Source organism: Euphorbia lathyris, chromosome 6, assembly GCF_963576675.1.
Source record: "Euphorbia lathyris chromosome 6, ddEupLath1.1, whole genome shotgun sequence".
Classification (NCBI taxonomy): Eukaryota; Viridiplantae; Streptophyta; class Magnoliopsida; order Malpighiales; family Euphorbiaceae; genus Euphorbia; species Euphorbia lathyris.
In genome coordinates this window covers 65,231,238-65,246,856 of record NC_088915.1, presented here as the reverse complement: position 1 = coordinate 65,246,856, position 15,619 = coordinate 65,231,238, and positions in this window count along the sequence as shown.

The window sequence follows — 15,619 nt, the reverse complement described above, 5'->3', positions numbered from 1 at the left end:
CTGAAAAAGAACGGTAATATCCCTGCTTCGAATAAGCATGCGATTCAACGAAAAGTTGATTTTCTATAACCACGCTAGGGCGATATATCCCGTAGATTGGAAGGAATAAAAACTTGTTAATAGCCGAAGGATTACCGTGCGCTCAAATAAGACTCGCCGTCTTTTTACGTAGCCAAAACGAGCAAACGGATTCTTAACGCTAAAAACAAACACGTTACGCGATGAGTCCGTTCCCTAAAATAAAATCCAAAAAAGTGACTTCATCACTAAATAAACACGTGGTTACGTCTCTCGATAGATCCAAAAGATCCTGTCATAATCCAAAAATCGAGACACGAACCCACGCGAATAAAAGGGAACGAGTCATTGTCAATAACGAACGATTGAACTGAAAAGAATAACTCGTACCGCGTCTAAATCCGAGATACGCTCAAAAGGGAATCAAAACCCAAACTAATGCATCTCGCAAAAATAACGAGGGACGAGTTATTCGGAAGAACAATCCATTTGGTCGATATCTTAGTCACTAAATGTTGATATGTCAAAACGAACTGTATTGTCTGGTGGATGATTTACTTTTTCCACAATAATCGACGGCGTCACGCGTCCCTTGGACCGCAATGTGAGCCCCAAACCAAAATCCTAGGAAAGAGACTTGGACCATCGAGTGTGTGGAGGAATAAGGGTGGAAGAGAGATGTTGTGATACTTGTAATTAGACTGACGTTTGTTCTTCTTATCTTATATATCCGAAAATAATAAACGCACACACCACGACTCATGCATATAAATCATGCATACATACTGAAATGAGTGTTGCTTACGCAGACGTCACCATTAAAAAGTCTTGGTACCTCGAGAGTAGCCGGCTAGTTAGGCAGTTTGATCAGTTATAGATCGTCAGTCCCGAATCAGCAGTTGTGGCGTTCGAATCATCGTTGTCCGAATCAGCTCAGTCTTTGGTCAGTATGTCTACGCCAGATGAGAGAATATCAGGGTTAGAAAGAGTGGTAAACAACATCAATGATCAGTTAACCGCAATTTTAGTCCATCTGGATGAGCTTGCAATTGAGAGTAACAAGAGTGGCAGCAAACCAGCTGAGAACAGGGTGAGCACGGGTCCCCATTTCGGAGATAACTATCAGGATTGCATAACAAGCAGTTTGGGGAAGAGAAAGCAAAGGGAAGAGGAATGGAAGCAGCACATCACTCAGGAAGTGCATGATCTACGTGGGGTAGGCTCTGGAGGTCAGGACTTTTATGATTTGAAGAACTATTCGTCGGCAACTGCTTTGCCTTTGAAGTTCAGACTCCCTGACATGAAGAAGTTTGATGGAACTGGGGATCCTACCGCCCATGTGAACCAATATGTGGCAGTGATGAAGCACATAATTCTGACTGAGGAACAGATCCTAGGGTCGTTCAGTGCCTATCTGGAAGGAGTTGCCCTCGTGTGGTTTCATACATTGCCACTGGGAACGAAGAGAGATTGGAAAGAACTAGCGAAGGTATTCATCACCCAATATAGCTTCAACACTGTGTTTGAGGTTACTTTGAGGGAGCTAGAGAACACCAAGCAGCAGGCTGGGGAGTCTTTGTCCGACTTTGTGAGTAGGTGGAGAGCTAAGGCAGTAGTTATGAAACAGAAGCCATCGGAGCAGGATCAGATCCGGGTGGTAATCAGCAATACTTTGCCGTATGTTAAGAATGAGCTGTGGTGTATGCCTTTCACCGATTTTAATCAGATATATAGCTACGCTTTGACAGTTGAGGGGGATGGAGAGCTGAAAAGAGCTTATACTAAATGGACGAAGTCGGGGTATAGTGCCGGAGGGCCAAGTGCTAATGTAGAACCTGCTGCAGTAAAGGTGATTGAACTCAATGCTATCGGGAAAAGGCAGTTCGCCCAATTTGATCTGACCTATGCAAAAGTTTTCGAACGATTGCAGAAAAAGGAGTTGCTGAAAACTCTTACTCCTAAGAACAAGACAGGACCCACACCACGGATGATAACCAATGGGTATTGCGAGTTCCATAGTAAATACGGACACACCATTGAAAATTGTGAGAGGCTAAAGCATGAGATCCAGGATCTGATTGATAAAAAGAAAATAGTCGACCCATCGTCAGCAAGCTCTCCCTCTAAGCGCAATCCATCGCCTAGTCATAGGGTGAGCGCAATCGGATCTGGGTTGGAGGAGAGCTTCGTGGTGGATTCATTCTGTGAATTTAAGGAAGAGCTTTTGAGATCCGAAGACAAGTTAAATGTGGGAAATGGATTGCATGTATCCGTCTTAGGAGGAGGAGTAACAGAGGAAGTGATAAATGACGAAGGAAAAGCCGAAGAGGTGTCATCTCAGAGGGTCAGGCCCATTGTGAGTTTGTTCAGTGGGGTAGAAGATCCCAAAGCCCATTTGTTCGAGTATGTGTGCGCTATGTTTAGAGAGCCATATGAGGTGGAAGATGTCGCTCCGTGGTTCTATCTATCGCTAGTGGGCGAACCTGTGAGGTGGTTTCAGTTGCTACCTGAATCGACTAAGCATGATTGGTCGCTGATGGCAAGCTTGATTTTGATGAAGTATAGAAAGGCCAAAGAACAGGTGGTGAAACATAGCGCGATGCAAATTGGGCCTATCAAACGCCCGTTTCCAGTTGTCAGCAAGTATAGTGAAGATAAGGATCCTATGGAACACCTGCATTTTTATCTGTCCACTATGGATCCTCTAGGCTTCAAAGAAGAGGAAATTACGAGTTTGTTTTGCAACTCGCTAGCAGGAGAATCACTGGTGTGGTATATGTCTCTTCCGATGAGCGTTAAGGTGAATTGGGCTGAAATGACTAAGAGGTTCATCAAGAAATACACCGCATGGTGAGTCACCCGATGAGGAGACACCTGGGGCGGTATTAACTATGGCTAAGTACAAGGGAGAGGAGAACCCCATCGACCACATAAACCATTTCCGCACTCACATGTATGACACAGGACTCTATCGAAGTGAGTTGGTTCAGCATTTTCCAAAGACACTCGTAGGAGAAGCTTTGATGTGGCACCGAATGCTCTCGGCAAAGGCAAAAGGGGACTGGGGGTCCCTCATAGAGGCTTTCGTGCAGAGATATGAGATGTACATCCCGTGGGCTGGGTCGTTGGAAGATTTAGAAAGGATCAAGCAATTTCCCGAGGAAGCATTCGTGGATTATGCTAGGAGATGGAGGTTCAAGTATGCCTCATGTCGGGTCACCTTGAGCGATCAGGAGCAACTCATGTGTATCCGAAGGGGTGCTATTCCACTCGTCGCTAGAAGAATGAATGGAGTGTTCCTCAGGGACTATGAAGAACTGATAGGCTGGGCTCGGTATGGATCGTCGGACCCTTCCTACGTAAATCTGAACGTCCCTCACGAAATGGATCTAATGGTCGTGGATATTTGGGGAAGTTCCTCCGACGAGGATGGTATCAATCAGAGAGTTCCGATCAACATTTGGGATGAGTCTGGTGATGAGTTGGAAATGGCTGCTAGCACCGAAGGAAAGATTCTGCCAGGTTTTGAGTTCTTCAATGATGTTACCGACTGGGGCAAAGGAGAAGCAAGTTGTTTCATCGAGGAGATCATGATGTTAGATCTTAATGTCGAGGAGCAGGTGATCACTTTGAGGCCACTGTGGGAGCGGTGGATGAGCCCAGTACCTCCAAGACTTATGAGAAACCCGAGAACCCTGTTGATGACAACTAGATTACCGCTTTGTTTGAATCTGATGATGTACTCACCAATACTATCAATGAAATGAATTCTGATTTTGCTTACTTGCTTAATGTTGATTCTGATCATTCCATGCATTCTCATTCATATAACATGCCTACATTTGAAATCAATGCAATAGAAATGTCAACTTTAAATCTTGGCACGGATGAAAATCCTAAACTTATACAAATTGCTCAAGAATTAACTATTGAAGAGAGAAAAGAATTTGAGAGAATAATAAAAAAAATACGAAATAGGGTTTGCTTAGACGTACGAAGACATGCCAGGAATCGATCAATCAATCGTAACTCACCGTATTCCAACATACCCCGATGCTAAGCCCGTGAAATAGAAACTTTGACGCATGAGGCCGGAATGGGCAGATAAGATCAGAGAGGCAGTGAAGAAACGGTTGGAAGCAGGTTTCATCGAAGTAATCGACTATCCCCCTTGGGTCGCAAATGTAGTGCCAATCACAAAAAGGACGGTAAAGTGAGAATGTGCGTCGACTATAGAGATCTCAACAAGGCTTGCCCCAAAGATGAATTCGCATTACCTCACATTGACGTATTAATCGACAGTGCAGCATCAAGCATCTTACACACGAATGTGGATGGCTCCATGGGCTACATGTAAGTTCAGATGGCTGAAAAACACAAAGCGAAAACTTCGTTCACCACTGAATGGGGAACATGCTGCTATCGAGTTATGCCGTTTGGATTGAAAAATGCTGGGGCAACTTATCAACGGATGGCTATGGCACTGTTCCATGATATGATACGCCAAGAGGTGGAAGTCTATATGGACGACATGATGGTCAAATCGGAGACGAGAGAGGGGCATTTCGCTGCACTAGAGAAGTTTTTGGCCCGAATTGCAGAATTCAAGCTAAGGTTGAACCCGAAGAAGTGCTTCTTTGGCGTTTCATCGGGGAAGATCTTAGGCTATGTGATCAGTAACAAGGGGATTGAGGTGGATCCCAACAAGGTAAAGGCCATACAGGAAATGCCAGCACCCAAGAATGAGAAAGAAGTGAGAGGATTCCTGGGGCAGGTTCAGTATATCAGTCGATTCATAACATGACTCACCACAATCTGCGAACCAATCTTTAAGCTGCTACGAAAATATCAACCCACGGTTTGGAACGATAAGTGCCAGCAAGCGTTGGAAAGTGTCCGGACCTATTTGACTAATCCATCGGTTTTGAGACTGCCTAAACTCGGAAAACCACTTCTCCTCTTTGTAGCGATCGAGGAGCGATCCATTGGAGCAATGTTGGCCCAAGAAGGGGACACCGGTGTGGAGCATGCGGTGTATTATCTAAGTAAGAAGTTCCTGGAATACGAGCTTAAGTATAATATGATCGAAAAGACATGCGTGGCAGTAGTATGCCTAACGAAGAAGCTGCGACACTATTTTCAGTCTTGCAAAGTGATCATTATTTCCCGGATGGATCCCGTGAAGTATCTGTACCGAACTCCATCCTTAATCGGAAAGCTGGCTCGATGGTTGTTGCTTCTGTCAGAATTCGACATCGAATATGTAACGAAGAAAGTTATCAAGGGGAGAGCCGTAGCAGAATTTCTGGCCAATCAGCCCCTAAGTGCGGAAGAAGAGGAGACGAACTATGATTTCCCCGACGAGCATTTGAGCGCCATAGAGGTTATACCGTGGAAAATGTTCTTCGACGTCGCAGTTAATTTAAATGGAGCAAGGGTAGGAGTGTTACTTATCTCGCCAGAAGGAGAAAGGATCCCAATGGCAAAGAAGTTATCATTCCCTCTCACTAATAATACGGCCGAGTATAAAGCGTGCGTCTACGGGTTAGAGTCTTTAGCAGCATTGGGAGCATCGTACGTTGAAATCTGGGGCGACTCAAAGCTGATTATCGAACAAGCACAAGGAAACTGGGAAGTAAGGGAAGAAAGGTTGCGCCCATACCTAGACCAGCTGGAGGGGTTGGCACAGAGATTCAGCGAGTGCCGCTTTTATCACATTCCCCGAGCACAGAACCAAGCAGCGGATGCTTTGGCCACCTTGGTGTCGGTGTGGGATAATCCACGGAATCTTGTCTCAAAGCCTTTGGTGCTAAAAAGGTCCCACAAACCGTGCTATGAAGATGTAATGTTGTTAGGAGTAGACGAGAAGCCTTGGTACGTCGACATTGTGAATTTCATGAAAAACGGGACTTATCCAGCAGAATTAGAACTTAGGGATCAGGCTGTGATCAGGAGGTTAGCTCATCAGTTCGTCATCCATAATGATTTGCTTTACAAAAGGCACACCGATGGATTACAATTGAAATGCTTGGACGAGGGAGAAGCCCATGAGGCAATGGAGTCGGTACACTCAGGAATTTGTGGAGCCAATATGGGAGGAGCAGTATTAGCAAAGAAAATCGTAAGGCAATGCTTCTATTGGCCCACCATGGAAAGAGATTGAAACGAATATATGAAGAAATGCCATGGTTGTCAAATCAACGGGGATTATAACCACCTGCCAGCTATGGAACTATACATGTTGGCACCCGTTTGGCCGTTTGCAGCTTGGGGCATCGATATCGTCAGCGAGGTGAGGCTTAATGCATCTAATGGACACAAGTTCATCGCAGTTGCCATTAATTACCGCACCAAGTGGGTAGAGGCAGAATCGTTTAGTAAGCTGGGATCAAAGCAGATGAGGAAGTTTATTGAAAAGCATCTAATCACCAGGTTCGGGGTGCCTCATCACATGATCACGGGCAATGGGGTCCAGTTTCAAGGAGAAGTAAAAAGTCTTTCCCAGGAGTACAATATCGAGCATCATAGATCTTCTCCATACTGTCTGCAAGCTAATGGGGCAGTAGAAGCCGCAAATAAGAACCTTAAGAGGATTCTCGTAAAGACAGGGGAGTCGCATCGGAATTGGAACGAGCAACTTCCGCTCGCTTTATGGGCTTATCGCACGACGGTTAGAACGTCTACTGGGGCAACACCGTTCTCTTTGGTATATGGGGCAGCGGCCTTTCTCCCAATGGAGGTTGAAAAGCGATCGTTGAGAATCGCAGTAGAAGCAGAGATTCCCGAGACGGAATGGGTGAAGAAGCGATATGAACAGTTGGCGTTGGTGGACGAGAAAAGGATGGAGGCTCTTTACCATGTGCAGTTATATCAAAGAAGGATGGCCCGGGCCTTCAATAAAAACGTCAAGGTCAGCCCTATCAAAGAAGGGGATATGGTGCTGAAACAGATCCGAATGACGCACACTAACCCTAGGGGCAAGTTTAGGCCAAACTGGGAAGGATCGTTCTTCGTGAAGAAGATCCTGAGCAAGGGGGCGGTGAAGCTTGCTACTATGGACGGCATGGAGTTCTCCGAACCTACCAATTTGGATAGGCTTAAGAAATAGTTTTCGTAAAAAAAAAGAAAAAAAAAAATAAAAATTCCCGATAGGTTGAAAACCCGCAAAGGGCGACCTATGCAACAATAAGGGACATCCCAATGAGTGAAAACCCAAGAGGGCGCTCATTTTAAAATTCCGGGATAATAAAAGGAGAGTTGAAAAATCGCTGGGACCTGAAAACCGAAAAAAGGCGGGTCCTGGTAACAGTAGTTATATCTTGAGCAATTATGGAAATAATGTGTAAGTGGCTAAGTATTTCTGTTGCTTGTAAATAAATAAAGGCATGAATATATTCGAAGAGAATGTTTGAAATGATTATGATCGACTGAATGCATGGTATTACAAGTCATGACTTATACATTTCTTTTCCCCACCACCAAATAAAAAGCCTACACAAACATCTTTTTCACATATACCCACTATACATCACGGTAGTACTAATAAAGTCGTAAACCAAAACAATGACGGGACTATCAAGGAGGAGGAACCCCAAAGTCCCAAAAGCCCTCAAGCGAATCAAAGCCTCTGAAGTAAGGTGCCCACTCCTCGGCTAAGGCCTCCTCGGCAACCCGATGACCCTTTACCGCAAACTCTCCTCAATAGCTCGCTGGACCTCTATATCCACACGGCTCCTCTCCTCGGTTGCCCGGCCTCGCTCCTCCCAGCTGGAGCACTCATCCTCCATCTCTCGATAACGATGTATGATCTGAGCATCATCATTCCGTAGTGACTCTCCTCGCCCGGCCGCCACGCCCTCCTGTACTCTTCGGCCCATAGAATGGAGGCCTCCCTGTAAAGAAAAATAGGAGGGAAGCAATGTAAAAAAGGAGAAAAAAAAAGAGAAAATATATATACATTCATTCATAATCATGTGCATACATATCACTACACTAGGTTATACAATACTCACCAGATGATGGGCGTGACTTAAGTCAAGCCGCATGCAGAAATACTTGGATAGCTCCACGAAATTTGTGCAAGTCTAGGCAGGCTTCGATAGGCAAATTAGGATTCGATCTATGGGCACAGGCCCCGCTACGGACTGCGGTCTACGGCATTATCAATGGGCACAGGCCCCGCTACGGACTGCGGTCTATGGCATCATCAATGGGCATAGGCCCTGCTACGGACTGCGGTCTACGGCATTATCAATGGGCACAGGTCCCGCTACGGACTGCGGTCTATGGCATTATCAATGGGCACAGGCCCCGCTACGGACTGCGGTCTACGACATTATCAATGGGCACAGGCCCCGGTACGGACTCCAGTCTACGGTATGAAGCGACTGCAGTCACAAACTCCCGGACGAGTGATAAATCCCAAATATCAAAGCGACTGCGGTCAAAACCTCTTGGACGAGGTCTCAATTCCAACTCTCGGACGAGTGATAAAGCCCAGCTATCATCAACGAAGAGCACCTGCGATCGATGTAGAGATTAAGGTCGAACGGTTCATTTGGAGATATGCGAAACAAGCAAACGCCTACGATCGATGTATAGATTAGGGTCGGATGTTCGATTTGGAGGTCTGCAATACATGAAAATGCCTGCGATCGATGTAGAGATTAGGGTCGAACGATGGATGTGGAGATACGCAAACGAAAGGACGCCTGCGATCGATGTGGAGATTAGGGTTGAATGATTAATTTCAAAACGAAAGAGTACCTGCGGTCGAGATAAAGACTAGGGTCGCTAGAAAAAGCAACTTTACCTGCGGTCGAGATAAAGACTAGGGACGCTAGAAAAAGCAACTTTACCTGCGGTCGAGATAAAGACTAGGGTCGCTAGAAAAAGCAACTTTACCTGCGGTCGAGATAAAGACTAGGGTCGCTAGAAAAAGCAACTTTACCTGCGGTCGAGATAAAGACTAGGGTCGCTAGAAAAAGCAACTTTACCTGCGGTCGAGATAAAGACTAGGGTCACTAGAAAAAGCAACTTTACCTGCGGTCGAGATAAAGACTAGGGTCGCTAGAAAAAGCAACTTTACCTGCAGTCGATGTGAAGACTAGGGTCGCTAGAAAAATCCATTTACATGCGGTCGATTTAGACTAGGGTCGCTAGAAAGAGCCATTTAACCTGCGGTCGATTTAGAGACTAGGGGCCCCAGAAGGAGCGTTCGCCGGCAGCCGATTCAGAGGCAAGGACAGGACAGCTAAAGTGAAGATTGAAGACAAGATAGGAACTTGCGACATGGAGATCAGGTATTTCTTCCTCCTACTCTATATGTGTCTTTTACTTTAATATATTTCCATTGCATGTGCCGTGTTAGCAAAAAACGTTTTCAAAACACACACATCACTGTCAAAATAGAAAAAGTAGGGGCAACTGTAGACACCGAGTCGGAGGACCTGTGACGAAAACCTGTAACAAGACGGTTGAAGCGGTTGGTTCCGGGAGTTTTTAAAGCAAAAAATATATAATAAAAAACGAGAGGTCAGTAAGAGTTCCGGTAGTCGAGTGGACGGCTCGCGAGTGCTCAGCCACGTGGTGCGAGCGCCTAGCGGCAGTCGGCGCGCACCCGACGACAGTTGGACGCGCGCCCGACAGCGCGGGGCGCACGCCCGACGGCCGCTGGGCGCGCACGCCCGACAGCCGTTGGGCGAGCGCCCAACGACGTGGGGCGAACGCCCAACATCGTTGGGCGGACGCCCAACGGTTGTTGGGCGAACGCCCAACGTAAGTTGGGCGCGCGCCCAACATCAGTTGGGCGTGCGCCCAACATATGTTGGGCATTCGCCCAACATTTTGGGCGTAGCCCCAAAACATTTTGAGCGTAGCCCGACGCCCGTCGGGCTACGCCCAAAATTTTTTGGGATCCGTGCCTATAAAAGGCACGGATCCCCATGCATTTGGGGGAGGAGGGATTTTGGAGAGCTTTCTCACTCTAGACATTTTTAGAGAGAGAAAGTGAATTTTTTTGAGAAAAATATTTTTTTTCTCAAAAAGTCCGAATTTCCTAAAAGTTAAATTTTTACTAAAAAACCCAAAAAACACCGGAAAATCACGATTCGCGGAATCAACCGACTTCGACTGTCAGATACCGATCTTGAGGTATTATCCGAGGACTAGACTCGTTTTATTTTATTTAATTTATTTCCTTTATTTATTTATTTTCATGTTATAATTTTATTTATTTATTTATCACGTTTTATTTAATTTTTCGTATTTATTTAATTTTCGTCTCGTATTAAATAAACGTTCGTTTTGGTTTTGAAATAAAAAACCTCGTTTCAATATCCCAATACGAACCGTGATCCGATTCAAAGGTAGTTCGGGATTAAAAAACGTTGTAATTATAAGTTTTGAAAATATTTCGAAATAACGTTTTAAAATAAAACATCGTTTTAGGATTCTCCGTTATAGACTATGATCCTATTTGGGTAGTTCGGAGATCCAAAACGATAGAATAGATCTAATTTAAAGTGTTTGAACAAATCTGGAAACTGTTGGAGCAGTTCTGTAATTTTCCGTTTTCTGTCACTAAAGGTTGTTTACCGACGGATTTTCCGTCGGTAAAGCTGCTGAAATGTAAAAAATGCTGTTTTGATCCCTCTTTCTCAACTTTTAGACTTTTGGTCCTTGTATATATATGTGTATAATTATGTAATGTATTTATGAAAATTATTTTGGGTTATATAACTATTAATTACATATTATTTATCTATCTACTTTATATTGTAAACTTAATTTACATCAATTTAGTTTTGTAAAGTAACATACTTGTACATATATATAGTTTTTGGTTTATTTAAGTTATATTAGCCCTTATTTAGGGTGGGGGTTATTTTCTATATATTTATTATGTAAAACTATTTTGGGATGAATTTAACTTTCTTATTTATGGATTTTATTCTCTATTTTTACATTGTTTCTCAAATCAAAATCAAAGTGTTTTTTAATTAGTATTATCTCTATTTTCATTTGTATATATGTACTATTATTTTGTTTCTTACCATATATTATTACTATTTTCACCATTCTTGTATATATGTATAAATATGTATATTTATTTTCCTTTTAGGTTTTCTATATGTACATATTCTATAAATATATTTGGGTTGATTTAGACTAAATTTCTTAATTGTTGTGATTAGAGGTTAATTGAGTGAAAAAAGGGAAAACAAAACCACAAAAAGAGAGTTTAATTTGCTTATTTAAACTAAAAGTTTTTCTAGATATTCCTAAAGAGTAAATAAAAGGCTTTTTCTATCGTTTCAAACGATCTTCTTAAACATCACGTTTTAAAACCTTAATTCGTTCCAACGACGGATTAAGCGAACCTTGTAATTAAAATCGTTTCTTTTCATTGTAAATAATGAAGTTTTGAATCGTTTTCCTAACTAAACAGTTTTATACAAAATGAATGAACTTGTATGCTTAATCATGTTTTTGGTTAAAACTTCTTGTTCAAATGTTTTCAAACGCTCGAGTCGTTCCAACGGCGATTCGAGTCGATGTCATGTAAATTAACGGGGTTTTGAAACGTACCTAAATCGTTCCAACGGCGATTAAGGTACGAACCGTGTAAATAAACTCGCTTTTCGGGGAGTGAGATCAGCTTAGAGTTAGTGTATAGTCTAAAGCATAAAATCACACTGTGAATAAATCAATTCTCTCTTCTCCCCCTCTCTCTCCTGTATACTTTAAATTTATGCAAAATGGGTGATTCTTTACTAAGATGGCTTTTAATGACATGCTCAAAACGGTTTTCAAAGTGAGAAAGAAATGGTTTCAAATGAATTTTAAACTTAAAGAAATATGCGATTAGTCCGTTATCGCCTAACACGCTGAGTAGGAGGCCGGTGGTTCATAACCGGGCGATGTCGGGGTGCCTAGTATCCTTTCTCCGGAAAGGAGCTAGCCTTCTCGGCTCGTACCTAAGTTTCCCAAACCCTCACCGGTCTCCCGCAAGGGATCAGTGTTCATTTTCCTATTCGTGAGTGGCGACTCTTCCATACTCCGAGCTCCGGTCCTGCCGAGCAGCTTGATTCCATGATTGGTTGCTTTCGGCGCCAATCACCGCTTACGTAGCCATGAGGTGTCCACCCCCCGGTCCGCCCGGGCGAGGCCGTTCGGCACCTTGTCTAACACGTGCCTGAGTTGTTGAGCTGTTATGTGGCCCTGTGTTGGCCTCTTTACTCGCTTGTTGCTCGTGCTTGGTCCTTCCTCCGACTTCCCTCGTACGGATCTGATCCTAGGGAAAGATGCCCCGCATCATACACACTCTCTTAAAAAGAACTTGACCCCAAGTTGCTTGCCACATATTGATGAGAGGTGTTCGTTGTGAATGAACCCAAGCCCTCAAATCGAACCAAAGTGTTGATCGAGATGAATTCAAGAAGTCCACTCCACATATTGTCGGACTCACCTTCTCCTCACAAGCTTTTCCCCATATCTCCACAAGTGCCTCACCCCGGACTTCATCTTTTGTGGTACTCATCTCCCCATCTCCACCAATATCGGATGCTCTTCCAACATCGAATGGTATGTCTTGGCGAAGCTTGTCAAACCACTTCCTAATAAATGCTTGGGAGATCTTCCAACGCCCCTCATTTGGTTGCACGGACCACCCATGGATCCTCTTGATCTCCCCATCACGAATTTGAGGAATCAACACACTCTTCTGTTGAAACACCTTTTCACATGATTTTGATTTGACAAAATTATTTATGTGAATGATAAAAAATATTATAACACATTAAATTTAAATGTTTTGATTTATTCACACTAATGTGTTTGTTCAATGTTGAGTTAATTGATTTATAAGACATTAAGATAAAAAAAGCCTAAAGGCCCATAAGAGGAAGTCAAGCCCAAGTCAACAGATCAAGACCTCACGGCCCAGGAAGACAAAACGCAGTCGTATCAAGTAAAACGCCAGCCCAGCATGAAGAAGGATCGAGAAGCCTTCGACTAAATAGCTTCAAGATCAAGCTGCTGAGCGGCAGAACAGAACCAACTTAGAGACAAAGTATTTCTACTTTGTGTAAAGCTCAGAAGACGCAGTAAGCTATCTGGAAGACTTTACTATAAATGTCGAAACATTCTGTTCATCTGACGAAAAGCTGCTGAGCACTGCCGTAGACAGAAGATACAAGAATCGCATTGGCCAACGACACTGAACACGTCCTGAGTGAAAGCGACAGGAAGCTGTTAGCCTCCAACAGTTATTTCGAAATTCGAAATCACCGGTGCTTGAAGTGTCACTATAAATAGGCATTTCAAATGCCTCATTCGACGCAGATCTTCAATCAAGTCGAAACGCTGACCAAATTCATACTTGAAGTTCTGTGAGAAAAGCAAAGCAAATCTTACACCAATTACAATCATTGTGTAAAAGTCTAGAGTGATTTTATTCATCTAAGGTGTCTTAGCAATTGTCGTTTAGGACAAACACTTATCATTTCTAGAAGAATAGAAAGGAGAAGCTGAGTACTCGGTTATAGTACTCATCGGTAGTTATAGGAGTGAGTAGATGAATAGAGGAAGGTACTCTTGTATACTCAGCTTCTGTTGTAAAAGGTTTCGTGCTCTACCTTTAAAGAGCTCGGTAGAGGATTCAAAAAGCTCGGAACGAGTTCCGGGGACTGGACGTAGGCGGAGAGACCGAACCAGGATATGTCTGCTGAGTAACATTTCTAACCTTTAAACTCCTTTATATATTGCTTGCTATAAAACTGACTAAGTAACGAACTCACGCTGAGTTGAGTGCACTAAGAAGCTGAGTTCAGGAATAGACTTAAGTGTTATCTCCTGACTCAAGGAAAGAAACAGACTTAGTTACCAGTTGACTAAGCTTGTGTCTTAAAACTACTTAGTGCCGCTACGTAAACCTTTTCTCAAAGAAAAGAAGTTAGCCTGAACCGACAAAATTTTAAATAGTTCCTATCCCCCCCCTTGGAACTAACCTTGTCACGTTATACGGGACCAACATCTTCTTCCGCTCTTGGCCTACCTTGAATTGAATGTCCCGACGACACGTATGAACCCAATTAGAATCAATCTCACAAATATTCTTCAAAACCCCAACATGATCTTGAGTCGAATATGCCCGGACCTCAATGTACCGCACGCCATCAACCCGGATGCTAGGCTCAATCTCCACTCGCTCATAGCCAAACTCAAATGACATGTCCCGGTGCCATATATCAACCCAAATTGGAGCGATCCCTTGATTACTCTTCGCAACCCAAATATGACTTTGAATTGAATATGCCCGGACTTGGCTATCACTCATTCCACTAACTCGGCTATAATGCTCATTCTCTCCTTGCCCACGGCCCACATCAAATGGAATATCCTGGCGACATTTGTCAACCCACTTCATAGTGAACTCAAGTCCACTTAGATTAGCTCCTCCCTCACGTTGGGTTAACAATCCCAGAACTTCAAGACTTTCCACTTTGCTAACTTGGCCATGATTCTCTAAGTCTTGAATTCCGTCAATCTCCTCAACATCTCTCGAGCGGCTATTCTCATTCATCAAAGACTTCATAAACCCCACTCTCTTCATCACAAGATCGCTTCTCATTGACTCCTCATAAGGTTGATGCGTCCTCAATAAGCACAACATATACCCACACACATACATGTCAATAAGGCACACAATAGTGAATTCTGGATTTACCAAGTCTTGACTTCCTTGCATCTTCTCTATATTCCACGGGAAGCCATTCCCCTTCAACAAACAATCACCAAAGCCAACAACAAGATCAAACCTCATGGTCCCATCATAGGAAATGTTCTCCCTCAATATAAAGTTCACATCCCTCATAACAAGCTTGCCTCTCATAGGCTTATCATAGGGAAGGTTCTCACTCAACATAAAGTCCACATTCCTTACAACAAGACCATCTCTCATGGGCTCATCATAGGGAATGTTCTCCCTCAACATAAAGCTCACACTCCTCGTGACAAGATCACTCCTCATGGGCTCATCATAGGAAAGATCCTCCCTCAACATAAAACTCCCATTCATCATGACAAGATCACCCCTCATGGGCTCCTCATAGGAAAGATCCTCCCTCAACATAAAACTCCCATTCCTCATGACAAGATCACCCCTCATGGGCTCATCATAGGAAAGGTTCTCCCTCAACATACACAACCAAGCTTCCAACACATATATTTCAACGAAGCACAAAAGAATAAGTTCAGATTTTACCCAATGAGTGACTCGATTCTTTTGCATGTGGCATGTGCTAGGCATCTTGATGCTATCAATAGGCTTCATAGAGCAACCTTCCTCCTCCTCTCTAGAGCTCAACTCACCATATATAGAGCTAGGTGCACTATCTCTCGGATCCCATGCTATGTCTCGTGGTAGCTTCCTCAAAGGTGGAAGCCCTTTAGGAAGCCCTTTAGGTGGCTCATTGAAAGACACGTGCTTGTCACCCTTAAACATCGGCTCTACTTCCTCACTTCCAACTTTGCTACCCTCCTTCTCAACCTCATTCTCCTCTTTAGATTTGACTTCACTAGGATAATGGCTAGCTAACTC